At 40.5% G+C, this 9733-nt stretch overlaps 1 protein-coding gene across 2 annotated transcripts in view; it reads left to right on the forward strand.

Annotated features, from left to right (window-relative positions):
• Window positions 1-9275, forward strand: part of SHB (SH2 domain containing adaptor protein B) — an 80784-nt gene extending 71509 nt beyond the window's left edge. Inside the window, exons 7-8 of one of the 2 annotated variants that reach the window (XR_004237575.1) lie at window positions 5860-6677; window positions 9051-9275. The gene's annotated coding sequence lies outside the window, so the exon portion shown is untranslated. Of the gene's footprint in view, window positions 1-5859; window positions 8371-9050 lie in introns of those variants that run through there. The other variant, XM_032096575.1, reaches the window with a different exon arrangement.
• The last annotated feature ends 458 nt before the right edge of the window (window positions 9276-9733 follow it).

Here is a 9733-nt window from a genome sequence, read left to right on the forward strand (position 1 = left end):
ATATTCTGAGTGGGTCAGAAAAGGATCAGGGAATTTTTAATGAAAACAAATGGGGAAATATCTCAGCACTAAATTTAACCAGAAATCTGTGTCTCTTTGGGGTTTTTAACTCAAGAAGAGCAAAGAATGAGGAATAATATATCATCAGATGCAATGAATCTTTAGGCAGCTACTCTAAAAAGTAGTGCACAACTGCCACCTTTCAGAGCTCTGCGAAGAATGATAAAATTTGTTACCCTTGTACAGCATTCAGATATCCTGCAATTAGAAACATAACACCTTGAGAAAATACAGAAATTACCTAGCCAGAAGACAGTGAACCAATCCAGGTAGTTGCTACACTTATAACTGTGCTCAGCCATAATCCAAAATCTCAGCTTTTCAATTTACCACATTCTTTCTCCCAGATCAGTACTATCATCAGAAAACTTTTTCAGTGAGTTATCCACACTTTTCTAACAGGGAGAGAGGCATACAGCAGTCATTTCAACTTGCATTTACATGTGCCTGACAGGCATGCTTGTTTGTTGTTATCATTGTTACTGTTTTAGTGGCATAAAATGCAATACAACACCTTGGATCGGCCAGGGAAAGTTCACAAGCATTTTTCATTTCTTGACAATACCTGAATCTGGTCTGCCATGCCTCTCCAATGGAAAACAATGTTGATGCTGGATTTCTGCATAAGTTATATTATCTCATTTTCATTATTTTTCCTATGTCGTATCACGCAGCCAGTCTAACTGGCTGTAAAACAAGCAGTACAGGTGCAAATGAATGTGCCCATGTCTTTACTAAGGAAAGATATTTCTTCATCTGGGAGAGATCCAGAATAATAGGAAATTGAGAATAAAATATTCCCAAAGCCACTAGAGGCCAAATGGTAGTATTCTCTGAAATGCATGAAAGCTGTGAAAGAAATTATCTTCCAGATAAAATTAGTCATGTTATTATAGTTGACCCAATACTTCTATCAACTATTTCATATTCATGCCCCTCTGCTCCCCCAGAGGCCAGCTGTGAGAGAAGGCTTCAGGAAGCACAAGGCTAATTATTTGCATGAATAGCATTTTCACATGTCCTCTAGCAATAGCATCTGAAAGTCTCTGTCAGAGAGTGTTTTCAAAAAGAGCTATCCTCTGAACCTCCCAGGCTGTGAACAACACACAGCATCATCAGGGCAGTAAGAGGCAGGAGAAACAAAGAGTGAAAATAGAATCACCACCACTGACTCAGCACCTGCTTCTGCTCAGAACAGCTTCAGCACAACTTTTTGATCTGTCTTTCTTGGGGTGGCTTTTGCACAGATTAAAGCTGAGTCTTAGTATGTGGGTCAGATTTAAACAATGATTATACATTTTGCAGAACTGGGGCATGGAGATGAGATCCGAAGAAGAGTAAGTTATTTGATTGACTTAGATTTTTTGTTATTGTTGAAAAAATTGTTGAGGAATTCCATGAAACTGCTCATGCCATATATCTTGTCACCCAGATAGCAGTGGTGAGGTATTTATCCTCTACATTGGTTGAAGTGGACCTCATTTAGCATTCAAAAGTCTCTGGACAGTTTTGATTATTTGAAACAGTATGGCATGTCCTAGAGATAAATGTTTTTACTCGAATAACGACTGAGTGGATGCCTTTATATGCATTTTTATGGGTTACTAGCACTAATTGTTACATTCCTGGATTATTTGCCTTTTTTCTTTTTTCCCAGATATTCTTATTTCCTGTTTTGATTTTTTTTCCCCCTGAATATTTCTAGAAGTCAGAGTTTACACTGCAAATTTTTTACTAATTCTGGAGGGATGAATATGCATACAATTTATTTAAAACTATTTCTAATATTTCAGAATACCCTGAATGTTCTGTTTCACTTTGCCTTTGTTACAATCAAAGGAACCTATCTTCCAAGTTCATTTTCTGCAAGCTTCTGGCTCTGTCTGCCTGCACTAGGTTCACTGATGAACCAACACCATGTCTGCAGCATGCACTTGATCTTTCTGTGATGAGATAATTTCAGTTAAGCAGGTGCAACATGTGTAAACCAGGTGTAATGGTTTAACCCTAGCTGTCAACTAAGTACCATGCAGCTGTTCCCTCACACCCGTCCCCATGGTGGGATGGCAATAGGAATTGGAGGAAAGAGGCAAAACTTGTGGACTGAGATAAGAATAGTTTAATAATTGAAACAAAGTAAAGATAACAACAACAACAACAGTAATAAAATAGCAACAACAACAACTACAACAATAACAACAACAGTAATAAATAGGAGAGAAAAACAATAATACAACTGAAGGAAAACAAGTGATGCACAATACAACTGCACACCACCTGCTGGTTGGTGCCCAGCCTGTCCCTGAGCAGTGACTGGTGACACCTGGCCAGCTCCCCCCAGTTTGTACACTGAGCATGACACTCCGTGTGATGGAAAATCCCTTTGTCCAGTTCGCATCAGCTGTCCTGGCTGTGTCCCCTCTCAATTTCTTGTGCACCTGCTCATGTGGCAGAACACAGGAAACCAAAAAGTCTTTGATTTAGAGCAAGTACTACTTAGCAACAGCTAAAACATCAGTGTGTTATCAACATTATTCTCCTACTGAATCAAAAACACAGCACTGTACCAGCCATTAAGACAAAAATTAACTCTATCCCAGCAAAATCCAGGCGAGGACCCGCCTCTTATCCCATACCCTTTTTGTCATGCCAGGTCCCATGCTCCCCAGCATCCCTCCCTATCTTTTGATTGATATACCCACTGCTGTCATTCCCTAAGTCTATAGACCCTCCTTATAAGAGTCTGTTGCATTCATTTAGTTCATGACCCCGGACTGTCGTAACAGTCAGGCAGAAAAGATGGTGTGTAGTGTCTGATTGTGGCACGCTGTAGACAATTCTGATTCCATCACTACTGCTCTCATGCAGTTTCATCAAAGTTCATTAATGCGGAGATTGAAAATCTAGAGTTGAGGAGATGGATACTGTGAAGCACACTGTGTGATGAAGGGTGTATAGCAGCATAGAAATGATGATAAACAGTATGTATACCTTTATATGCATGTAGCAAATAACATCATACAGTTTACTTAATCGGCTATTCTCACCCAAGATGAGGTACACCCCCTTGAGGTACACACTGGACTTCCCCATACTCCTGCACTACCCATCAGGTGCACCCAGGATCTTAAGCAAAAGACATCCCACAGATGGGTTTGCCTATGCCTAAGGCAGAGATAACCCAAACTGTTATCCCTTTTTGGTCTGTACGTAGGCACTGCCCCACACATGTGGAAATCTCTTGGCTGCAGCATAAACCCAGCCAGTTCCATACAACACAGAGTCCTGCTCATCCCAATTGGAAGTAGCAATTGCAACTCCTGCCTTTAATGGTGCAGAAAGGTGATTTCAAGTGCACTTTGTTACAGTTTTGACTACAGAAATAAGTGACAATAAAAGTGTTCCTTGCAAGAAAACCTGTAACTGCTTGGAAGTCCAAAAAAGGGATCATGTCTGCAATGGGCCATTGCTGCATGGCATGCTGCACGTTGGAAGCTGACTCAGCTTGAGAACAAGCAATTTGCGAAGTGAACAGGCATGAAACTGAAAGTTATAAGTCGTGTGACCAATAGCAATAAACAATTACTAAGTTACTTGAAAACTAGAATAATTTATATTTAATTGAACCAAAGACTTCAATGACATTTAGAGCCCAGAGAAGTATATTTTATCAGCTGGAAAACCCAGAGATGAATTTATTCTCTCAGGTTAATTTCCATTTGCACAACTTGTTTTGCACATCCACTTAAAAATGACATGTTTTTTCTTCAGGCCTTTTCTTGACCTAAGATTATTTAAATGTTGGGAACACAACAATCTTTGCTGTCTTCTAAGTTCAAAATTCTCAGCCAGACAAGAAACATCATGGCCAGCATGGAACCAGGACAGCCTCAGAGGGGAAAGGAAAAACAGTGAAAACAGGATTTCCTACTTACTACCCATATGACATGACCGAGTTCTTAAAGCACTCAGTGCTTTAAGATTCGAATTTTGCTTTCAATAGGCCGCAAATTATGTTTCCCATGCTAACTAAAAAATTTCTTTAAAAATCACCCGAGCACTCAGACCTTAGCACTGCAGACCTGCAGCACTGGCCAAGGACTCTGTCTTTTGTTATTCTGAGGAAGAAAAGGATGAAGGGGAGAGTCAGTTTGCAGAGGCTAATATATGGAAAAGTTTGAGTGGAGATGATTTTTTTATCCAGCTTCACAGGAGAATCCTATGACTTGGGCTGTACCTTCACTACAGGCTGCCAAAATCAGTGAGGATGTAACAGATGCAGTTCTGGGCAGAAAGGCAAAGTGCAAAAGTCAAACTGATTAAGGACTGAAGGCCAAGGCATCCGTTCTGCACAGTGCAGCATAGCACTGTCCAGGATCTACTCAGGAGAGCTGTTTGGTGGATCATTAGCTCTGAACAAAAATCTTCTGTTCAGGATCACTACAGTGGCCCATTCCATGTTCCTGAATACGTCTTGAGTTTACCTAAGCATACAGCTGTAGAATAAGATCCCAGCTGTAGGATAGAATGAGGAATGTGAACATAATTAGTTAGGCATCACTGACATTTACCACTTCCGTTTTTAATCTAAATTTCTGTCTGCTGCTATCACTTGTTTCTTGGATGCCTGGTCAGACTCCAGAATGTTGTTGTGCTCTATAAAACTAAAAAAAATTTATAATTCTTGCTTTAATGGTCTAATACAATAGGACTGGATAACATAGTGGAAAACCTATCTATGGAACAAGAAAATACAGAAGATGAAATTTAGTGTAGCAACAAAGCCTTGCAAATATCTGACAAAGCCCAAGTAACTGTTGCTTGTCCTGAAATAATATGGAAAACCAGGAAACAGGTCAAAGAGAGTGAGTTTCCCCAGCAAAAAATCCATGTGAAAATTCTTAGTTTGGCTCCTGCATTCCTACTCTCAAGTTTCCACTCATTTAATGGTATTTTATGTTCCAACTTTCCTAGGAAAGCAAAAATCCTGGCACAACCTTAACAAAAGCACTGGAGCCAGTCAACACTTGTGTGAGCTGTTTACTGTCTTCATGCCATGGAGAAGCATGAGAGCCAGCTGGAGAGGTTGAGGCACTGCTTGTAGTGGTGGTGCTTCCTCTCGACGTTTGCCTTTGCTATGGACATGAACCTGACCTTGGATAATGCAGTCTGAAGACTAAATAGGAGCTATGTTACAGAAAGGTGCAAATGAAACTCCACTCCAGGACAGCATCAAAAGGGCAGCTTTCCTGCCCAGGACACCTCATTTATGGTGAACTTTTCTTATCGCCTCTTGGCCCCTTTGTTAGAGCAGTCTGAATGACCTGTTCAGTGGGCAAACTTTCCAGCAGAGGCATGCACTAATAGCACTTGCTGGATCACAAAAGCTTTGGGATAATTTAGTGGATATATTTGCAGGGCCAGGGAGTCAGCTCCCAGGCATTCTCACTCATAAATGAGAGCTCTCAGTTTTACAGAACTCAACTCACACCACAGTGTTTAACTCACAACCTAGCACCTCCCACTCAAAACAATGGAAATTCTTCCTTCATGACCCAGTCTCAGGAGAAGAAAATGGGATATGATAATGGCCAGGATTTTTAAAATCTGGATGTCAATGTATCTTTGGGTTATTGTTTATTTTTATTGCAATTGCTTGAGTAAGAGAGAAGATACTGTTTTCCAAAACAAGACTTAGTGAGGAATGGAAGATCTGTAATACCATGGAATTTATACTACAGTGATAAACTATTTTATTTGTTTTTCCTTATTTTCATTCTATTTATTCCATGTCCACAGTGCAAGAAGCATTGAACCAGCCAGACAAGAAACATCATGGCCAGCATGGAATCAGGACAGCCTCAGAGGGGAAAGGAAAAAGAGTTACAAGAGAGAATGATGAATAAAAACCAGGACATATGAATAAGGTTATTAGCCAATATACGAGATTACTAGTGCAAAATACATATCCAGGTGTGAAGCACTGTAATTTAGTTTTACAGTCTACTTTCAGATCAGCTAATCTGTAGCTCATTTAAATTCACCATTTTAGAAGAGACTTGTAGCACATGTGGTGGTGCATTCCTGCTATCTCCTAGACTGCTCTGAGATCTGAGGAATTCTTGTTAGGCTTGGTCCTGGATTAATTGTACTGGGGTGATGAATCTCCCCTTCAACTTATCAGAAACATCTTATCCTGGTCCATAGCAGGAAATTCTGTTACCTAACCAAGGAAGGGGACAAGAGATAACTCTGAAAGCCTTGGAACATTACTTGCCTGAATCATAGCCCAAGTGGAACAATATTATTGTTACTGAAATTCTGAGGAAAATTACTGATCTGGACTGAGGCCAGGATGGAGACTGACTGATGACTAAAGCCAAGCAACTTGCAGCTCTATGAACAACAGTCCCAAGTGAGGCCCTTTGAGCTCCCCTGGGCTGCAGTGGCTGCGCCAGCAGCTTGCCCAGGGTCTCTTGGAGCTCACCAATTCACAGGTTTGAAGACTCAGGACAGTCACTGAAAACTGAAAGTGGGGTTCGTGCTGGTACCCAGCTCCTTGAGGCTCAACCCTTCACCCACAGAGATGCAAAGACATTTCGCGTCAATCTTAACAGGTACCTTTTAATGTCTATATCCGTATATGCATCTGTGTTTGTGTGTGTCTGAATTGATTCAAGTACCCTCTATCAAGTACAGTATGAGCCTGCCATCTTGAATCTATCATCATGTCACTGTTGTAATTGTAGTAAATCCTGTTGCTTCTCTTTCTAAATGTTAAATTTGTCAATGATCATGCACTGTCAAATCTTTTAGACATAAACCATTGACCAGGGGGCTGGGACTAAGATTGTGCTCTAGGAGCTGCACCTAGGCTCCATCAGGAGTTTAGAAAGCAAGGGGGTCCTCACTGAACTTCGTGGCTCAATAGGAGGGTCTCCCTTACCATTTTGCATTCTTATCCTTTTGCATCTTCAGTCTATGTGTGAATCATTCTAAACTGACTCTAATCCAACTGTTTTAAGTATGCTTCATAATCTGATTATCCTCTGTATGCTTCATCTATACAGTAGGTAATAGAGTGAACCTTGCTACCAAACTTTGTTAAGTCACGCTTTCACAAATTTATAGAATCACCATCAAAGGTGATTCTTTAAATGACCAAAATCACTCATTTGTGACATCATTGAAAGAAATCATCTTATTCAAAACATGATATAACTGTTATATGGAGACATAACTGTTTCTTCATGCCACTCACAGACCTCAGAGTATCCTGGATACTAAAATATGAGATTAAACAGAAAAATTCAATAAAGGAAAAAGCAGTTAGAAAATTGAAAGACACAGTATGAGGTTCAGAAATCTCAGCTCACAGGTTGAAGAAAACCTGGTCTCAAACAAGTCCTAATACCTCCTGTACTGTCCAGTGTTACCAGTCAGGGTTCTGGGCAGACTCACAGATCTTCTGAAAGAATACAGAAAGAGCACGGTTGTTTCTCCCAGTTAAGAGAAGGCTTGAAGGCGCTTGATTACCTTCTGTAAAAACATCAGATTACAAAATGCTGTGTTGGGTAAGGAACTTTTTGAGCTAAAACCTGATGTTGGCATAAGAACAAATGAGTACAGACTTGCTATTAATAAGTTTAGAATAGAAATTTAGGAAGGTCACTGGAGCAGGGAGGTTCCAGCAGTGCCTGCCCCCAGGACTGATAGAGACAGGCTGCCAGTCTGGCTTTTGAGGGAAGCATAGCTGAATCTTTCAGAGGGCAGTTTGATGAGGTGCCAGAAGGAATGAGGCCTCCAAAGCCAGGAACCAGTGCCAGTCTGGGTTCTTTACCTCAAAGCTTATCAGCAAAGGCATCTCTTGACTATAAATCATTTGCTTGGCACTCTGATATATGGCAATTCCTACATTCAGAATACCTTACTTAAAGTGGAGGTGAGACACTATATCCTTGTCATAATCTGAGCACTTGAAATAATATATTTATTTTCCAGGAATTATTAACTGGAAATGACACATACAAGAGATTTTCACACATGTTTTTTCCTAGGTTGTATTATTAATAAAAGTCTGAATTGCAGACCTCTGACTTTTACTGCCTGTAGTCTGTCCAACTACTGTGATCAGCCATGAGGCAATGATGGCAGCTGACATCACTAAAGGACAAGCAGTGAATATATTTTCTGTCACAGAGACGTGTTTATCCTCGTGTCTTCACTGTTACTTTGCAAATCTAATGTCAGAGTAGCTACAGAATTCACACCATCAATTTGTATGGGAAAAAAACAGAAGAAGCATGACAGGATTTCTCTGATGAAGGCTTTGAAACCTCCCTGGGTAAAAGGACACATTTCTTTCAGCATTAGGAGTGGAGAAGTATTTGTTATGCCCATGTGAGCATGGCACCACTCAGAATTTTTGGTATTAAAAAAGCAAGTGACACTGATTGGTGTGCAGCCGACGTCTACCTCTCTTCTCTGCAGCAATATGAGCACAACAGGGTACGGCTCATCTCACACTCCCTTTCATGGTGCTGGCTTGTCATCATGTTCTAAAAGAGAGCTTTCCACAAAAAACTCTGCATTTAAAAACTTTTTCTCACAGGTGATGTGCGAGGACTACAGGTCCTCAGGATGGCTGTATGAGTCTGAGAGGAAAACTGTGTCCTTAGAGTACCAGGTGGCCCTACTCAGGAATTGTGCTTACCTCAGGGAGGAACCAAGTCCTGCGTCCTTAGGCTGTGCCAGCCTAAGGTCTGGTCTTGGCAAAACAGCAGTTTACAGACTGCTTGGAGAAGCTCCAAGTTTCTTTCCCTCAGTCTGACTGCTTGTGGCCTCAACACTTTTCACTTCCTCAGGCACTGTGCTCTTTCTGCGAGCCCTGACTGAGTAATCATAGTTATTTTCTCATCCCAGAAGACAGAAGGGGAAATGTTAATTTTCTACTCCCAAACTTGCTCTCCTTAACTTGTTTCTCCTAACAGACCTGTAATGTCTAATGAGAAACTTACTGGCTAAGAAGACTCACATTGGAAAGCTCCATCCTCATACTCATGAAAGGGTTTACATGAACCTCGGTGAGAACCAGGCTAGCAGAACAGATGAAGGTAAACTTTTATGTAAGAAGTTTCTAAATTAATCTCACATTTAAGAGAAAAATCTCCAGCTTGCCAGATCAAAGTGACCACTACTAGACTTACCCACCCCAAGCAGAAGTAATGCAACTAGAATGTGCAGGGCAAAGGCTGACACCAAAGAATTGCTCACATTTTTTCCACTTTAATTTTTTGGCAGCCCTGAAGCAATCACAGTTTCTCCCACCATCTGGAATGATGGAAAAAAAATTAAACTATTTCCAAAATCAAATAACAGCTATAGTCCTTAGGTGGTCCTTGCAGAGCTATGCTGGTTTCCATGGCAGTAATTGGTAAATATCTTGACTAGATCAGCAATCACACTCTCACATATAGAACTTAGCAATATAATTTCTCAATAGTAAGACTGATTATTCTGTTTGAATATTTCAAGATAGAACCAGCAGATCATAATTAAGAGGGAAAAAAGAAAAAGGTGAAGTTCCAATTTTCCTTTTCTAGGGAAAAGGGGGAAAACTGAAATAGTAAACTTTCACCACTCATCTGAGACTAGGATGTTACCTTACTGAGGA

The sequence above is a fragment of the Corvus moneduloides genome, chromosome Z (assembly GCF_009650955.1).
Source record: "Corvus moneduloides isolate bCorMon1 chromosome Z, bCorMon1.pri, whole genome shotgun sequence".
NCBI classification, from domain to species: domain Eukaryota; kingdom Metazoa; phylum Chordata; class Aves; order Passeriformes; family Corvidae; genus Corvus; species Corvus moneduloides.